Here is a 16,713-nt window from a genome sequence, read left to right as displayed (position 1 = left end):
ATTCATATTGCATGAAACAAGTGTATATTATAATGCTGTGGGCACAATTCATACCCCGCACCTGCGGAAGGCAGAGACCTGCTGTCGCAGGTCTACGGCGACAGGGGTACTACGTACCCGTTGTCGATGCAGTGCCTGCGACGGTAGGTACTATGTACCGCAGCAAGAGTTTTGGAGGGGTTTAATTGATGTTAATGTTATGCAAAAAAAAATGTTATGTTAAAACTTTTGTAAACAATCGATTCACATTGCTATATAATATGGTGTCAATCGAAATTATTAAATCGATTTTATGAAAATGTATTAATATATTTACATATGTATGTATGTATATATATATTTAAATATATATATGTATATATGTAATATGTAAATAAGTTATTTATAAATTTAAGTTATTATTATTTGATCAATGATTTATAGTGAAGATATATTTTCATAAAGGTGACTCTTTAATAACTTTCAACTATTTAATAATTTAATTGTTTTAAATTATTAAATAAGGAATTTATAGTTTGGTGGGGGATGTATCGAACAAATATTATAAATTGGAAAATGGATTTTTTTTAGTTCTGTTAAGGAAAACTTATATCCAAAAACAATATGAGTGTTTCTCCATTCATTCTTCAAACTTGGGAACTTAAACTGAGATCTCTACAATTCAAGTTGTAAAACCAAAACATGTGTTTACATTGTGTATTCTTTATGCTATTATTTTGGGTTTTGGGTTGACTAGTGTTGACCAGTATAGAACGTCTACTAGAGGCTTGGGGGTTATGTGATTGTGGTGACATGATGATGTTTTAATCTCAATCTTTATAAATCCAACCATGGTTATGTGATGGAATGCTCTATGTATTGGTTGTGATTACTGATTGTTATAGTTGAGATTCTTATGTATGAGACACTTGACTTAACCATTATTTTGGTCATCGATCAGTTATCCTTGGTTATTTTCTAGTCATCATGATGGGACTGAAATGTGGATTTATTCTTGGTGATGTCATGATGTGACATATTTGACTCAACCATTTTTGGAGTCTTCGATCAGTATGATTGAAATATATATTTTGGTTATTGAGAACCATTGGATATTTGATTATTAGTGATACTTCAATTGCCAATAGAGAGCTGTTGTGTTCATGATTTTCTATAGATGTTAGCTCATGGAGATTTGATGCTTTTATGCATATTTGATAATTTTATGGTTTATCTTTTGTGATTTTGAAATTTATGAGTCCATGAGCATTAGGGTAGTATATCTACATGTAGTGACGGAAAATGGCTTGCAATGGGGGTCGGGGCCCTAAGAGACTGCCAGGGTAACTCATTGTAAGTTGGATTAATAAGTGATAACATTCACACCTAATACTAACTGAATGAACCTAAAAACATAAGTGGTTTGTTCTCGCCCATGTCTTGAGTGCTTGTACAGGCTAGGATGGGAGTAGTGAGACACATGGTTGCGACCTTGCATTCCGTAGTATGCCTTGTCAGTATGAGAGGATACTAGTGGCGGCATGAAATCAATATGGACCCCTGGAGTTTAGCTAACTGCTAGGGTAACTTGTACATGATAATTACGATGACACTTTCCCGCTTGCATAGTAGGTTCCTACATATCATTGTGTGCCTCTAGGATTAGATGTCAGATTTTGTGTTTGGAACCTTGAGTTAGTATACTTTTAGGATTCCTGGACATATAGAGATATGTGTTATGTGATTTTGATAGCCTGTTTGGGACTTGAGATTATCTCCTTAGCATGGTGGGAGTGGACCACTTAGCTACCACACGATCGAGTGGTAGTGTATTTTCCACTCTTATCATTTTGAGATTCATTGAGACATTGTGGCTGATGCGTCCTTTATGATGGTGGATATGTATCCTTTTTCATTGATAATTAGCATATGGTAGATGATGTTATCTTATGCTTTTATTTGCATGTTAGATTATTTTCTACATATGATGTTGTATATATTAGGAGTGACATTCCTACTATGTAATATCGATGATCTCTTCGGGGATTTGGAATGTTATACACAGAGGGATGGCTAGGATCCACAATGGTCTAATGATGCTATTGACGGTTGGGAGGAACCGTGCACTTAGTTTATTATGTTTGATCTTTATGATGGATGTATATCTTTTTGTATCATGTGATTATCTCTACTTTGATGTATCATGGATTAGAATAGGATGATGTACCTTATTCTATGTATGTATATTTTTTGAGGTTGTCATACCCTATGACATGAACAGTGGATGATTGAGTATTTGAAATGTAATGTATAAACATTGGACTTATCATTATTATTTCATGTGGATGTTGTACTAGATGGATTCATGTATGCAATTTAACTTTAAGGGATCTTAAAGAATGTATTCTGTTATGTATGTTATGATTGAAATCGATCTCAATCATTGATGAATTCCAAGAAAGTCTATTTAAGAGACCCTCATCTCTTCATTTTGAAAGGTTGAATGAGAATTTGCATCGAATTGTTGCTAGAATTCATACTAACATTTGCTCATATTCACATACACAAAGATCAAGTTTGACCAAAAGTTGACCAAATTTAACCATGGTTGAATCGAGTTAACTAGTTTCGAAAAAAAATTTCAAATAATTAAACGAAATTATTTAATTAAATGAAGTACTTACTTCTAATTAATTAAACAAAGTTATTTAATTAAATAAGAAGCCATTCCTAACTAATTAAATAAAGTTATTTAATTAAATAAGAAAAGTCTCTAATTAATTAAAGATTATTTAATTAAATAGAAAAACTAATTATGAGAGCATATCACATTTTATTAAATTAAATATCTCAAAAAAATCTCTCTTCAGTTCAAAAAGGGAAATTCTCAGTTCACTATTGATCAAAAATGAGTTAAATCAGTTAACTCACTTTTCTACTCAATTTGAATCAGTTAACTCCTTATTTTACTCAAATTAAATCTGTTAACTCCCTTTAATTTGAAAATCTCCTTTTATGACTGAACTTCACCTTTAATCCTAACCATTGATTGAAATCGATCTCAACCATTGATGAATTCTAGGAAAATCTATTTAAGAGACCCTCATCTCTTCATTTTGAAAGGTTGAATGAGAATTTGCATCGAATTGTTGCCAAAATTCATACTCACATTTGCTCATATTCACATACGCAAAGATCAAGTTTGACCAAAAGTTGACTAGATTTAACCACGGTTGACTTGAGTTGACTAGTTTGGAAAAGAATTTTAAAATAATTAAACAAAATTATTTAATTAAATGGAGTACTTACTTCTAATTAATTAAACAAAGTTATTTAATTAAATGAAAAGCCATTCCTAACTAATTAAATGAAGTTATTTAATTAAATAATAAAATTGTCTCTAATTACTTCAAGGTTATTTAATTAAATAGAAAAACTAATTATGAGAGCATATCTCATTTTATTAAATTAAATATCTCAACAAAATATCTCTTCAGTTCAAAAAGAGAAATTTCCAGTTCACTATTGATAAAAAATGAGTTAAATGAGTTAACTCCTTTTTCTACTCAAATTGAATCAGTTAACTCTTTATTTTACTCAAATTAAATCCATTAACTACCTTTAATTTGGAAATCTCCCTTTATGATTGAACTTCACCTTTAATCCTGACCGTTGATTGAAATCAATCTCAACCGTTGATCAATTTCAGGAAAGTCTATTTAAGACACCGTCATCTCTTCATTTTGAAAGGTTGAATGAGAATTTGCATTGAATTGTTGCTGAAATTCATACTCACATTTGCTCATATTCACATATGCAGAGATCAAGTTTGACCAAAAGTTGACTAGATTTAACTACGGTGGACTTGAGCTGACTAGTTTCAAAAAGAATTTTAAAACAATTAAACACAATTATTTAATTAAATGGAGTAATTACTTCTAATTAATTAAACAAAGTTATTTAATTAAATGAGAAGCCATTCCTAATTAATTAAATGAAGTTATTTAATTAAATAAGAAAAGTGTCTCTAATTAATTAAAGATTATTTAATTAAATAAAAAAAGTAATTATGAGAGCATATCTCATTTTATTAAATTAAATATCTCAACAAAATCTCTCTTCAATTCAAAAAGGGAAATTTTCAGTTCACTATTGATCAAAAATGAGTTAAATCAGGTAACTCCTTTTTCTACTCAAATTGAATCAGTTAAATCCTTATTTTACTCAAATTAACTCTGTTAAGTCCCTTTAATTTGGAAATCTCCCTTTATGACTGAACCTCACCTTTAATCCTGACCATTGATTGATATCGATCTCAACTGTCGATAAATTCTAGGAAAGTCTATTTAAGAGACCCTCATCTCTTCATTTTGAAAGGTTGAATGAGAAATTGCATCAAATTGTTGCTGGAATTCATACTCACATTTGCTCCTATTCACATATGCAGAGATCAAGTTTGACCAAAAGTTCACCAGATTTAACTACGGTTGACTTGAGTTGAGTAGTTTCGAAAAGAATTTTGAAATAATTAAAGGAAATTATTTAATTAAATGGAGTTACTACTTCTAATTAATTAAACAAAGTTATTTAATTAAATCAGAAGCCATTCCTAATTAATTAAATGAGGTTATTTAATTAAATAAGAAAAGTGTCTCTATTTAATTAAAGATTATTTAATTAAATAAAAAAAGTAATTATGAGAGCATATCTCATTTTATTAAATTAAATATCTCAACCAAATCTCCTTTCTGTTGAAAAGGAGAAATTTACAGTTCACTATTGATAAAAAATGAGTTAAATTAGTTAACTCCTTTTTCTACTCAAATTGAATCAGTTAACTCCTTATTTTACTCAAATTAAATCTGTTAACTCCCTTTAATTTGAAAATCTCCCTTTATTCATACTCACATTTGCTCATATTCACATATCCAAAGATCAAGTTTCAACCAAAAATTGATCAAATTTAACCACGGTTGACTTCAGTTGACTAGTTTCTAATTTTTTTTTAAAATAATTAAATAAAATTATTTAATTAAATGGAGTACTTACTTCTAATTAATTAAACAAAATTATTTAATTAAATGAGAAGGCATTCCTAATTAATTAAATGAAGTTATTTAATTAAATAAGAAAAGTGTCTCTAATTAATTAAAAATTATTGAATTAAATAGAAAGAGTAATTATGAGAGCATATCTCATTTTATTAAATTAAATATCTCAGCAAAATCTCTCTTCAGTTCAAAAAGGGAAATTTCCAGTTCACTATTGATAAAAAATGAGTGAAATTAGTTAACTCATTTTTCTACTCAAATTGAATTAGTTAACTCCTTATTTTACTCAAATTAAATCTGTCTACTCCCTTTAATTTGAAAATCTCCCTTTATGACTGAACTTCACCTTTAATCCTGACCGTTGATTGAAATCAATCTCAACCGTTGATGAATTCCAGGAAAGTCTATTTAAGAGACCCTCATCTCTTCATTTTGAAAGGTTGAATGAAAATTTGCATCGAATTGTTGTTGGAATTCATACTCACATTTGCTCATATTCACATACGCAAAGATCAAGTTTGACCAAAAGTTGACCAGATTTAGCCACGGTTGACTTGAGTTGACTAGGTTCAAAAAAAAATTGAAATAATTAAAGAAACTTATTTAATTAAATGGAGTACTTACTTTTAATTAATTAAACAAAGTTATTTAATTAAATGAAGTTATTTAATTAAATAAAAAAAGTGTCTCTAATTAATTAATGATTATTTAATTAAATAAAAAAAGTAATTACGAGAGCATATCTCATTTTATTAAATTAAATATCTCAACAGAATCCCTCTTCAGTTCAAAAAGGGAAATTTCCAGTTCACTATTGATCAAACATGAGTTAAATGAGTTAACTCCTTTTTCTACTCAAATTGAATCAGTTAACTCCTTATTTTACTCAAATTAAATCTGTTAACTTCTTTTAATTTGAAAATCTCCCTTTATGACTGAACTTCACCTTTAATCCTGACCGTTGATTGAAATCGATCTCAACCATTCATGAATTCCAGGAAAGTCTATTTAAGAGACCCTCATCTCTTCATTTTGTAAGGTTGAATGAGAATTTGCATCGAATTGTTGCTAGAATTTGTACTCACATTTGCTCATATTCACATACGCAAAGATCAAGTTTGACCAAAAGCTGACCAGATTTAACCACGGTTGACTTGAGTTGACTAGTTTCAAAATTTTTTTTGAAATCATTAAACCAAATTATTTAATTAAATGGAGTACTTACTTCTAATTAATTAAGAAGAGTTAATTAATTAATTGAGAAGCCATTCATAATTAATTAAATGAAGTTATTTAATTAAATAAGAAAAGTGTCTCTAATTAATTAAAAATTATTTAATTAAATAGAAAAAGTAATTACGAGAGCATATCTAATTTTATTAAATTAAATATCTCAACAAAATCTCTCCTCAGTTGAAAAATGGAAATTTTCAGTTCACTATTGATTGAAAATGAGTTAAATCAGTTAACTCCTTTTTCTTCTCATATTGAATCAGTTAACTCCTTATTTTACTCAAATTAAATCTGTTAACTCTATTTAATTTGGAAATCTCCCTTTATGACTTAACTTCAACTTTAATCCTAACCGTTGATTGAAATCGATCTCAACCGTTGATGAATTCTAGGAAATTCTATTTAAAAGACCCTCATCTCTTCATTTTGAAAGGTTGAATGAGAATTTGCATCGAATTGTTGCTGGAATTGAACAAAAGTTGACCAGATTTCACCATGGTTGACTTGAGTTGACCAAATTCAAAATTTTTTTTGAAATAATTAAACGAGATTATTTAATCAAATGTAGTACTTACTTCTAATTAATTAAACAAAGTTATTTAATTAAATGAGAAGCCATTTCTAATTAACTAAATGAATTTATTTAATTAAATAAGAAAAGTGTCTCAAATTAATTAAAGATTATTTAATTAAATAGAAAATGTAATTACAAGAGCATATCTTATTTTATTAAATTAATTATCTCAACAAAATCTCTCTTCAGTTCAAAAAGGGAAATTTCCAGTTCACTATTGATAAAAAATGAGTTAAATTAGTCAACTCCTTTTTCTACTCAAATTGAATCAGTTAACTCCTTATTTTACTGAAATTAAATCTGTTAACTCTCTTTAATTTGGAAATCTCCCTTTATGACTAAACTTCACTTTTAATCCTGACCGTTGATTGAAATCGATCTCAACCGTTGATGAATTTCAAGAAAGTCTATTTGAGAGACCCTCATCTCTTCATTTTGAAAGGTTGAATGAGAATTTGCATCGAATTGTTGCTGAAATTCATACACACATTTGCTCATATTCACATATGCAAAAATTATGTTTGAACAAAAGTTGACCAGATTTAATCATGGTTGACTTGAGTTGACTAGTTTCAAAAAGAATTTTGAAATAATTAAGCAAAATTATTTAATTAAATGGAGTACTTACTTTTAATTAATTAAAGAAAGTTATTTAATTAAATGTGAAGTCATTCCTAATTAATTACATGGAGTTATTTAATTAAATAAAAAAAGTGTGTCTAATTAATTAAAGATTATTTAATTAACTAGAAAAAGTAATTGTGAGAGCATATCTCATTTTATTAAATTAAATATCTCAACAGAATCTCTCTTCAGTTCAAAAAGAAAAATTTTTCCAGTTCACTATTGATCAAAAATGAGTTAAATGAGTTAAATCTTTTTTCTACTCAAATTGAATCAGTTAACTCCTTATTTTACTCAAAATAAGTCTATTTGAGAGACCCTCATCTCTTCATTTTGAAAGGTTGAATGAGAATTTGCATCGAATTGTTGCTGGAATTCATACTCATATTTGCTCATATTCACATACGCAAAGATCAAGTTTGACCAAAAGTTGACAAGATTTAACCACGATTGACTTGAGTTGACTAGTTTCTAAAAGAATTTTGAAATAATTAAACGAAATTTATTTAATTAAATGGAGTACTTACTTCTAATTAATTAAACAAAGTTATTTAATTAAATGAGAAGCCATTCCTAATTGATTAAATGAAGTTATTTAATTAAATAAGAAAAGTGTCTCTAATTAATTAAAGATTATTTAATTAAATACCAAAAGTAATTATGAGAGCATATCTCATTTTATTAAATTAAATATATCAACAAAATCTTTCTTCAGTTCAAAAAGGAAAATTTTCAATTCACTATTGATAAAAAATGAGTTAAATCAGTTAACTCTTTTTTCTCCTCAAATTGAATCAGTTAACTCCTTATATTACTCAAATTAAATCTGTTGACTCCTTTTAATTTGGAAATCTCCCTTTATGACTGAACTTCACCTTTAATGTTGACCGTTGATTGAAATCTATCTCAACCGTTGATGAATTCCAACAAAGTCTATTTAAGAGACCCTCATCTCTCCATTTTTAAAGGTTGAATGAGAATTTGCATCGAATTGTTGCTGAAATTCAGACTCACATTTGTTCATATTCACATACGTAAAGATCAAGTTTGACCAAAAGTTGACCAAATTTAACCATGATTGACTAGTTTCGAAAAAAATTTTGAATTTATTAAATGCAATTATTTAATTAAATGGAGTACTTAATTCTAATTAATTAAATATAGTTATTTAATTAAATGAGAAGCCATTCCTAATTGATTAAATGAAGTTATTTAATTAAATAAGAAAATTGTCTCTAATTAATTAAATATTATTTAATTAAATAGAAAAAGTAATTATGAGAGAATATCTCATTTTACTAAATTGAATATCTCAACAAAATCTCTCTTCAGTTCAAAAAGGGAAATTTGTAGTTCACTATTGATCAAAAATGAGTTAAATCATTAAACTCTTTTTCCTACTCAAATTGAATCAGTTAACTCGTTATTTTACTCAAATTAAATCTGTTAACTCCCTTTCATTTGGAAATCTCCATTTATGACTAAACTTCACCTTTAATCCTAACCGTTGATTGAAATCGATCTCAACCATTCACGAATTCAAGAGAAGTCTATTTAAGAGACCCTCATCTCTTCATTTTCAAAGGTTGAATAAGAATTTGTATCAAATTGTTGCTGGAATTCATACTCACATTTGCTCATATTCACATACGCAAAGATCAAGTATGACCAAAAGTTGACCAGATTTAACTATGGTTGACTTGAGTTGACCACTTTCGAAAAGAATTTTGAAATTATTAAAGGAAATTATTTAATTAAATGGATTACTTACTTTTAATTAATTAAACAAAGTTATTTAATTAAATGGGAAGCCATTCCTAATTAATTAAATGAAGTTATTTAATTAAATAAGAAAAGTGTCTTTAATTAATTAAAGATTATTTAATTAAATAAGAAAAGTGTCTTTAATTAATTAAAGATTATTTAATTAAATAGAAAAAATAATTATGAGAGCATATCCCATTTTATTAAATTAAATATCTCAACAAAATCTCTCTTCAATTCAAAAAGGGAAATTTCCAGTTCATTATTGATAGAAAATGATTTAAATCTGTTAACTCCTTTTTATACTCAAATTGAATCAGTTAACTCGTTATATTACTCAAATTAAGTCTGTTAACTCCCTTTAATTTGGAAATCTTCCTTTATGACTGAACTTCACCTTTAATGCTGACCGTTGATTGAAATCTATCTCAACCTTTGATGAATTCTAGCAAAGTCTATTTAAGAGACCCTTATTTCTTCATTTTGAAAGGTTGAATGAGAATTTGCATCGAATTGTTGCTAGAATTCATACACACCTTTGCTCATATTCACATCCGCAAAGATCAAGTTTGACCAAAAGTTGACCAGATTTATCCACGGTTGACTTGTGTTGAAAAGTTTTGAAAAGAATTTTTAAATAATTAAACAAAATTATTTAATTAAATGGAGTACTTACTTCTAATTACTTAAACAATGTTATTTAATTAAACGAGAAGCCATTCCTAATTAATTAAATGAATTTATTAATTAAATAAGAAAAGTGTCTATAATTAATTAAAGATTATTTAATTAAATAGAAAAAGTAATTACGTTAGCATATCTCATTTTATTAAATTAAATATCTCAACAAAATCTCTCTTTAGTTAAAAAAGGGAAATTTCTAGTTCACTATTGATGAAAAATGTGTTAAATAAGTTATCTCATTTTTCTACTCAAATTGAATCAGTTAACTCCTTATTTTACTCCAATTAAATATGTTAACTCCCTTTAATTTAAAAATCTCCCTTTATGATTGAACTTCACCTTTAATCCTGACCGTTGATTGGAATCAATCTCAACCATTGATGAATTTCCAAAAAGTCTATTTAAGAGACCCTCATCTCTTCATTTTGAAATGTTGAATGAGAATTTGCATTGAATTGTTGCTAAAATTCATACTCACATTTTCTCATATTCACATACGCAAAGATCAAGTTTGACCAAAAGTTGACCATATTTAACCACGGTTGACTTGAGTTGACTAGTTTCGAAAAGAATTTTGAAATAATTGAATGAAATTATTTAATTAAATGGAGTGCTTACTTCTAATTAATTAAAGAAAGTTATTTAATTAAATGAGAAGCCATTCCTAATTAATTAAATGAAGTTATTTAATTAAATAAGAAAAGTGTCTCTAATTAATTAAAGATTATTTAATTAAATAGAAAAATTAATTATGAGAGCATATCTCATTTTATTAAATTAAATATCTCAACAAAATCTCTCTTCAGTTCAAAAAGGGAAATTTCTAGTTCACTATTGATAAAAAATGAGTTAAATCAGTTAACTCCTTTTTCTACTCAAATTGAATAAGTTAACTCCTTATTTTACTCAAATTAAATCTATTAACTCGCTTTAATTTGAAAATCTCCCTTTATGACTGAACTTCACCTTTAATCCTGACCGTTGATTGAAATCGATCTCAACCATTGATAAATTCCAGGAAAGTCTATTTAAGAGACCCTCATCTCTTCATTTTGAAAGGTTGAATGAGAATTTGTATCGAATTGTTGCTAGAATTCATACTCACCTTTGCTCATATTCACATACGCAAAAATTAAGTTGTAGTGCCTACCCCTAGTTCACATTTTGTTTTAATTGCCAAACTCTTTTAGGCCAGTTTTATACTTGATGTTTAGTAGCATTACTTTCAGATTATCAGATGTTGTTTTACACTCAATTTATTAAATGATGAGATGACTTGGTACTCTATATTTCATGCATGTATGATGATTATTCAATGTTTTCAATTATCAATGATGATTAGTTATATGGTTTATTATCACATGTGCTTTCTTATGGATACTTACCCCATACTGCATGTGTATGGTGTGCGTGTTTTTTTTCTTTATGTATGGTGTTTCTGATGTGGTTAAGGAAGGGAGTCGTAGTCACCTGCTAGTCAGGATCTACATGATGCACCACTTCCTGCCATTGTCTATTTAGCTTAGAATATTTTGTCTGTACATGCGTGGATTTTATGCAGGTTGCAGGTACCGAGTATCGACTTCCCTTAATTGCTAGGATGAGCGTACCCTATCGCATTATCTCAATGGTAAGAGAGGGGAGATAAACTCTTAAGTCCAAATCCTAAACCCTTTAGCCAATTGTCCTAATTGATAATTAGGGCAAGTATCTGAGTTAAGTACTCTCCGAATGCATCAAATGATGTTATTTCGTGATTATAACCCTTTTGTTTGATTTAGTATGTATTTTTCTATGATGGGTTTTCGTATGTTGCTTTATGAGACCTTGATGTATTTTCTATTAATTAAGTTTAATTAAAAGGATTAATTAATGACTTAATTTAATAGAAAATTATTATGATATTTTAATATTTAATTATATTTAATTAATTGAAAAATTAATTAAATATAAAGAGTTAAATTTTGAAATAAAAATTTTAAGTATAATTTTAGAATGTGATAATATTTATTTAATTTAATAATAATATATATTTAGATTTCATTTTTAAATAAATGCTAAATATTATTATTAATTGAATTAATAAATATTTTATCAATTAAACTTTCTTAAATAAATTAAAAGTGGAAAAGATATTAAATTATTAAAGGTTTCTAGATCGCATGATCTAAGCATGAGTTTAAATATAAAAGAAATTAATTAAAATGATTAATTAATGATTTAATTTAATAGAAGATTATTATGATATTTTAATATTTGATTATATTTAATTAATTGAGAAATTAATTAAATAAAAAGAATTAAATTTGGAGATAAAAGTTTAAGGATAATTTAGAACATTATAATATTTAATTAGCATTTATTTAAACTCATTGCAAGCCACTTCTCAACACTACACATAGATAACCTACCCTAGGCTCATGAAATCACAAATCAAAGAATCATAATAAAATCACCTCAGTCCTATACAAGCAACTGAAAAAACATCATAAAAGATAAGCCACAAAAATTACATCAGTTCCTCATGAGCAACAGGCAAGCATCAAATAATAATCATATGATCACAACAGTTCTCTATCAACAACTGAAGGCATCAATGATAAATCACAATACTGATCAAAGATTTCAAAATGGTCAAGTCAACACATGACATCATCAAGAACATAACAAACACTTCAGTCCTCTCAAGCGATCGAAAAGCAATCCAAGTATAACTGATCGAGACTCAAAAATGATTATCAAATATAATTGATCGAGACTCAAAAATGGTTAAGTCAGGTATCTTATATACATACACTTCAACTTCATACCAGGAAACTGGAAAGCAACAACAAACAGTAATCACAAATATGTCATAGAGCACTCCATCACATTACCATGGTCGGGTTAAGAAAGATCGAGACCAAATCATCATAACTTCACATTCACAACCCCGAGCCTCTGGTAACAACCTAAACTGATCAAACTAAATCAACCCCCAACACCTCAAATCATAGATAGAACATAGAGAACATCCTAGTGTCATAGTTGGGTTTAATCTAGAAAACACATTGTTTGAGTTAAAAGTAAAGTCTAGTTTTCCAGTTTAATCTTTATTTCAAGACACTAAGTTTCATAGATTACCCTATGAGTTAAACTCATACTCGATCTTAGAAAATCATGACTAAAAGAGTAATAATAATCATTTATTAATTATTAAAAATAATAATAATTGATTATTAAATAATAATAATAATCTCAATCAAATTTTTAAATACTAACATAATTATGATATTTCTTATTAGTTTTAGTTAATTCCCAATACCAACTTATCGTACTAATTTAATAATTATAAATTATTTAATAATTAATAAATAATTAATAATGTCTTTTAACAAAAATCTCTAATAAATAATATTTATAATTATTAACTAATTCAATAACTATTATTGACATTCATTTATTAAATAATATTTAATAACTATTAATTAATAAAAATTAACAATGAAATCTTTTAATTTTAAACATAATTTAAAATTTAATAACATATATTAATAATTAAAAATTTAATTACATTTTAAAAATATATATATATATATATATATGTTTAACAAACTTAGTGAAACTCTAGGTTAATTATTTTGGATCCCTTGGCGGGGCGTTACACAAGTTTGACCAAAAGTTGACCAGATTTAACTAGGGTTGACTTGAGTTGACAAATTTTGAATTTTTTTTTGAAATAATTAAACAAAATTATTTAATTAAATGGAGTACTTACTTCTAATTAATTAAACAATGTTATCTAATTAAATGAGAAGCCATTCCTAACTAATTAAATGAAGTTATTTAGTTAAATAAGAAAAGTGTCTATAATTAATTAAAGATTATTTAATTAAATAGAAAAAGTAATTACGAGATCATATCTCATTTTATTAAATTAAATATCTCAACAAAATCTCTCTTTAGTTAAAAAAGGGAAATTTCTAGTTCACTATTGATGAAAAATGTGTTAAATAAGTTATCTCATTTTTCTACTCAAATTGAATCAGTTAACTCCTTATTTTACTCCAATTAAATATGTTAACTCCCTTTAATTTGAAAATCTCCTTTTATGACTGAACTTCACCTTTAATCTTGACTGTTGATTGAAATCGATCTCAATCGTTGATGAATTTTAGGAAAGTCTATTTAAGAGACCCTCATCTCTTCATTTTGAAAGGTTGAATGAGAATTTGCATCGAATTGTTGCTGGAATTCATACTCACATTTGCTCATATTCACATACGCAAAGATCAAGTTTGACCAAAAGTTGACCAGATTTAACCACGGTTGACTTGAGTTGACTAGTTTCAAAAAGAATTTTGAAATAATTAAACGAAATTATTTAATTAAATGGCATGCTTACTTCTAATTAATTAAAAAAAGTTATTTAATTAAATGAGAAGCCATTCCTAATTAATTAAATGAAGTTATTTAATTAAATCAGAAAAGTGTCTCTAATTAATTAAATATTATTTAATTAAATAGAAAAAGTAATTATGAGAGCATATCTCATTTTATTAAATTAAATATCTCAACAAAATCTCTATTCATTTCAAAAAGGGGAAATTTTTAGTTCACTATTGATAAAAAATGAGTTAAATCAATTAACTCCTTTTCCTACTCAAATTGAATAAGTTAACTCTTTATTTTACTCAAATTAAATCTGTTAACTCCTTTTAATTTGAAAATCTCCCTTTATGACTGAACTTGACATTTAATCCTGACTGTTGATTGAAATCAATCTCAACCGTTGATGAATTCCAGGAAATTCTATTTAAGAGACCCTCATCTCTTCATTTTGAAAGGTTGAATGAGAATTTGCATCGAATTGTTGCTGAAATTCATCCTTAGATTTGCTCATAGTCACATACAAAAAGATCAAGTTTGACCAAAAGTTGACCAGATTTAACCACGGTTGATTTGAGTTGACTAATTTTGAAAAGAATTTTAAAATAAGTAAACGAAATTATTTAATTAAATGGAGTGCTTACTTCTAATTAATTAAAAAAAGTTATTTAATTAAATGAGAACCATTCCTAATTAATTAAATGAATTTATTTAATTAAATAAGAAAAGTGTCTCTAATTAATTAAAGATTATTTAATTAAATATAAAAAGTAATTATGAGAGCATATCTCATTTTATTAAATTAAATATCTCAACAAAATCACTCTTCAGTTCGAAAAGGGAAATTTCTAGTTCACTTTTGATAAAAAATGAGTTAAATCAGTTAACTCATTTTTCTACTCAAATTGAATTAGTTAACTCCTTATTTTACTCTAATTAAATCTGTTAAATCCCTTTAATTTGGAAATCTCCCTTTATGACTGAACTTCACCTTTAATTCTGACCGTTGATTGAAATCGTTGTCAACCGTTGATGAATTCCAGGAAAGTCTATTTAAGAGACCCTCATCTCTTCATTTTGAAAGGTTGAATGAGAATTTGCATCGAATTGTTGCTAAAATTCTTACTCACGTTTTCTCATACTCACATATGCAAATATCGAATTTGACCAAAAGTTGACCAGATTTAACCACGGTTGACTTGAGTTGACTAGTTTCGAAAAGAATTTTTAAATAATTAAATGAAATTATTTAATTAAGTGGAGTACTTACTTCCAATTAATTAAACAAAGTTATTTAATTAAATGAGAAGCCATTCCTAATTAATTAAATGAAGTTATTTAATTAAATAAGAAAAGTGTCTCTAATTAATTAAAGATTGTTTAATTAAATAGAAAAAGTAATTATGAGAGCATATCTCATTTTATTAAATTAAATATCTCAACAAAATCTCTATTCATTTCAAAAAGGTTAATTTCTAGTTCATTATTAATAAAAAATGAGTTAAATCAGTTAACTCCTTTTTTCTACTCAAATTGAATAACTTAATTCCTTATTTTACTCAAATTAAATCTGTTAACTCCCTTTAATTTGAAAATCTCCCTTTATGACTGAACTTCACCTTTAATCCTGATCGTTGATTGAAATCGATCTCAACCGTTGATGAATTCTAGGAAAGTCTATTTAAGAGACCCTCATCTCTTCATTTTGAAAGTTTGAATGAGAATTTGCATCGAATTGTTGCTGGAATTCATACTCACATTTGCTCACATTCACATACACAAACATCAAGTTTGACAGAAAGTTGACCAGATTTAACCACGGTTGACTTGAGTTGACTAGTTTCGAAAAGAATTTTGGAAAAATTAAAAGAAATTATTTAATTAAATGTAGTACTTACTTCTAATTAATTTTAAAAAGTTATTTAATTAATTAATTATTTCCCCTTATTTGTTTTTTTTCAGTTTGCTTGCTGCCCTTGTGCTTCTTCTTTGTCTTGAGTTTTTAATTTCTTGTTGCTTTGATTTCTCTCCTCCTTGTTTTCTTCTTAGAGTTTTTAACTTTGCATATTTCTTTACTTTATCTTTATTTTTTAATCTATTTTTGCATTAAGATATATATATATATATATATATATATATATATATCATGTTAAATAAAACACATATATTCAATATGTCTTGTAGGTTTCTATTCCATGCTTATATATTATTTCCTTTATATATATATATATATATATATATATATATATATATATATATATATATATATATATATATATATATAAAACTTTTGGCATTTGATGCTCTCTCTCTCTCTCTCTCTCTCTCTCTCTCTCTCTCTCTCTCTCTCTACCGTTAGATTTTTGTCACATATTGGTTCTATCTTTCTCTATTTTCTTTATTTGTGACTTTCTTATATATAACCAGTTAAATAAA

The sequence above is a fragment of the Cupressus sempervirens genome, chromosome 11 (genome assembly GCF_028749045.1).
Source record: "Cupressus sempervirens isolate cs-2001-9-10 chromosome 11, ASM2874904v1, whole genome shotgun sequence".
NCBI classification, from domain to species: Eukaryota; Viridiplantae; Streptophyta; class Pinopsida; order Cupressales; family Cupressaceae; genus Cupressus; species Cupressus sempervirens.
Note: the sequence above shows the minus strand (reverse complement) of the source record.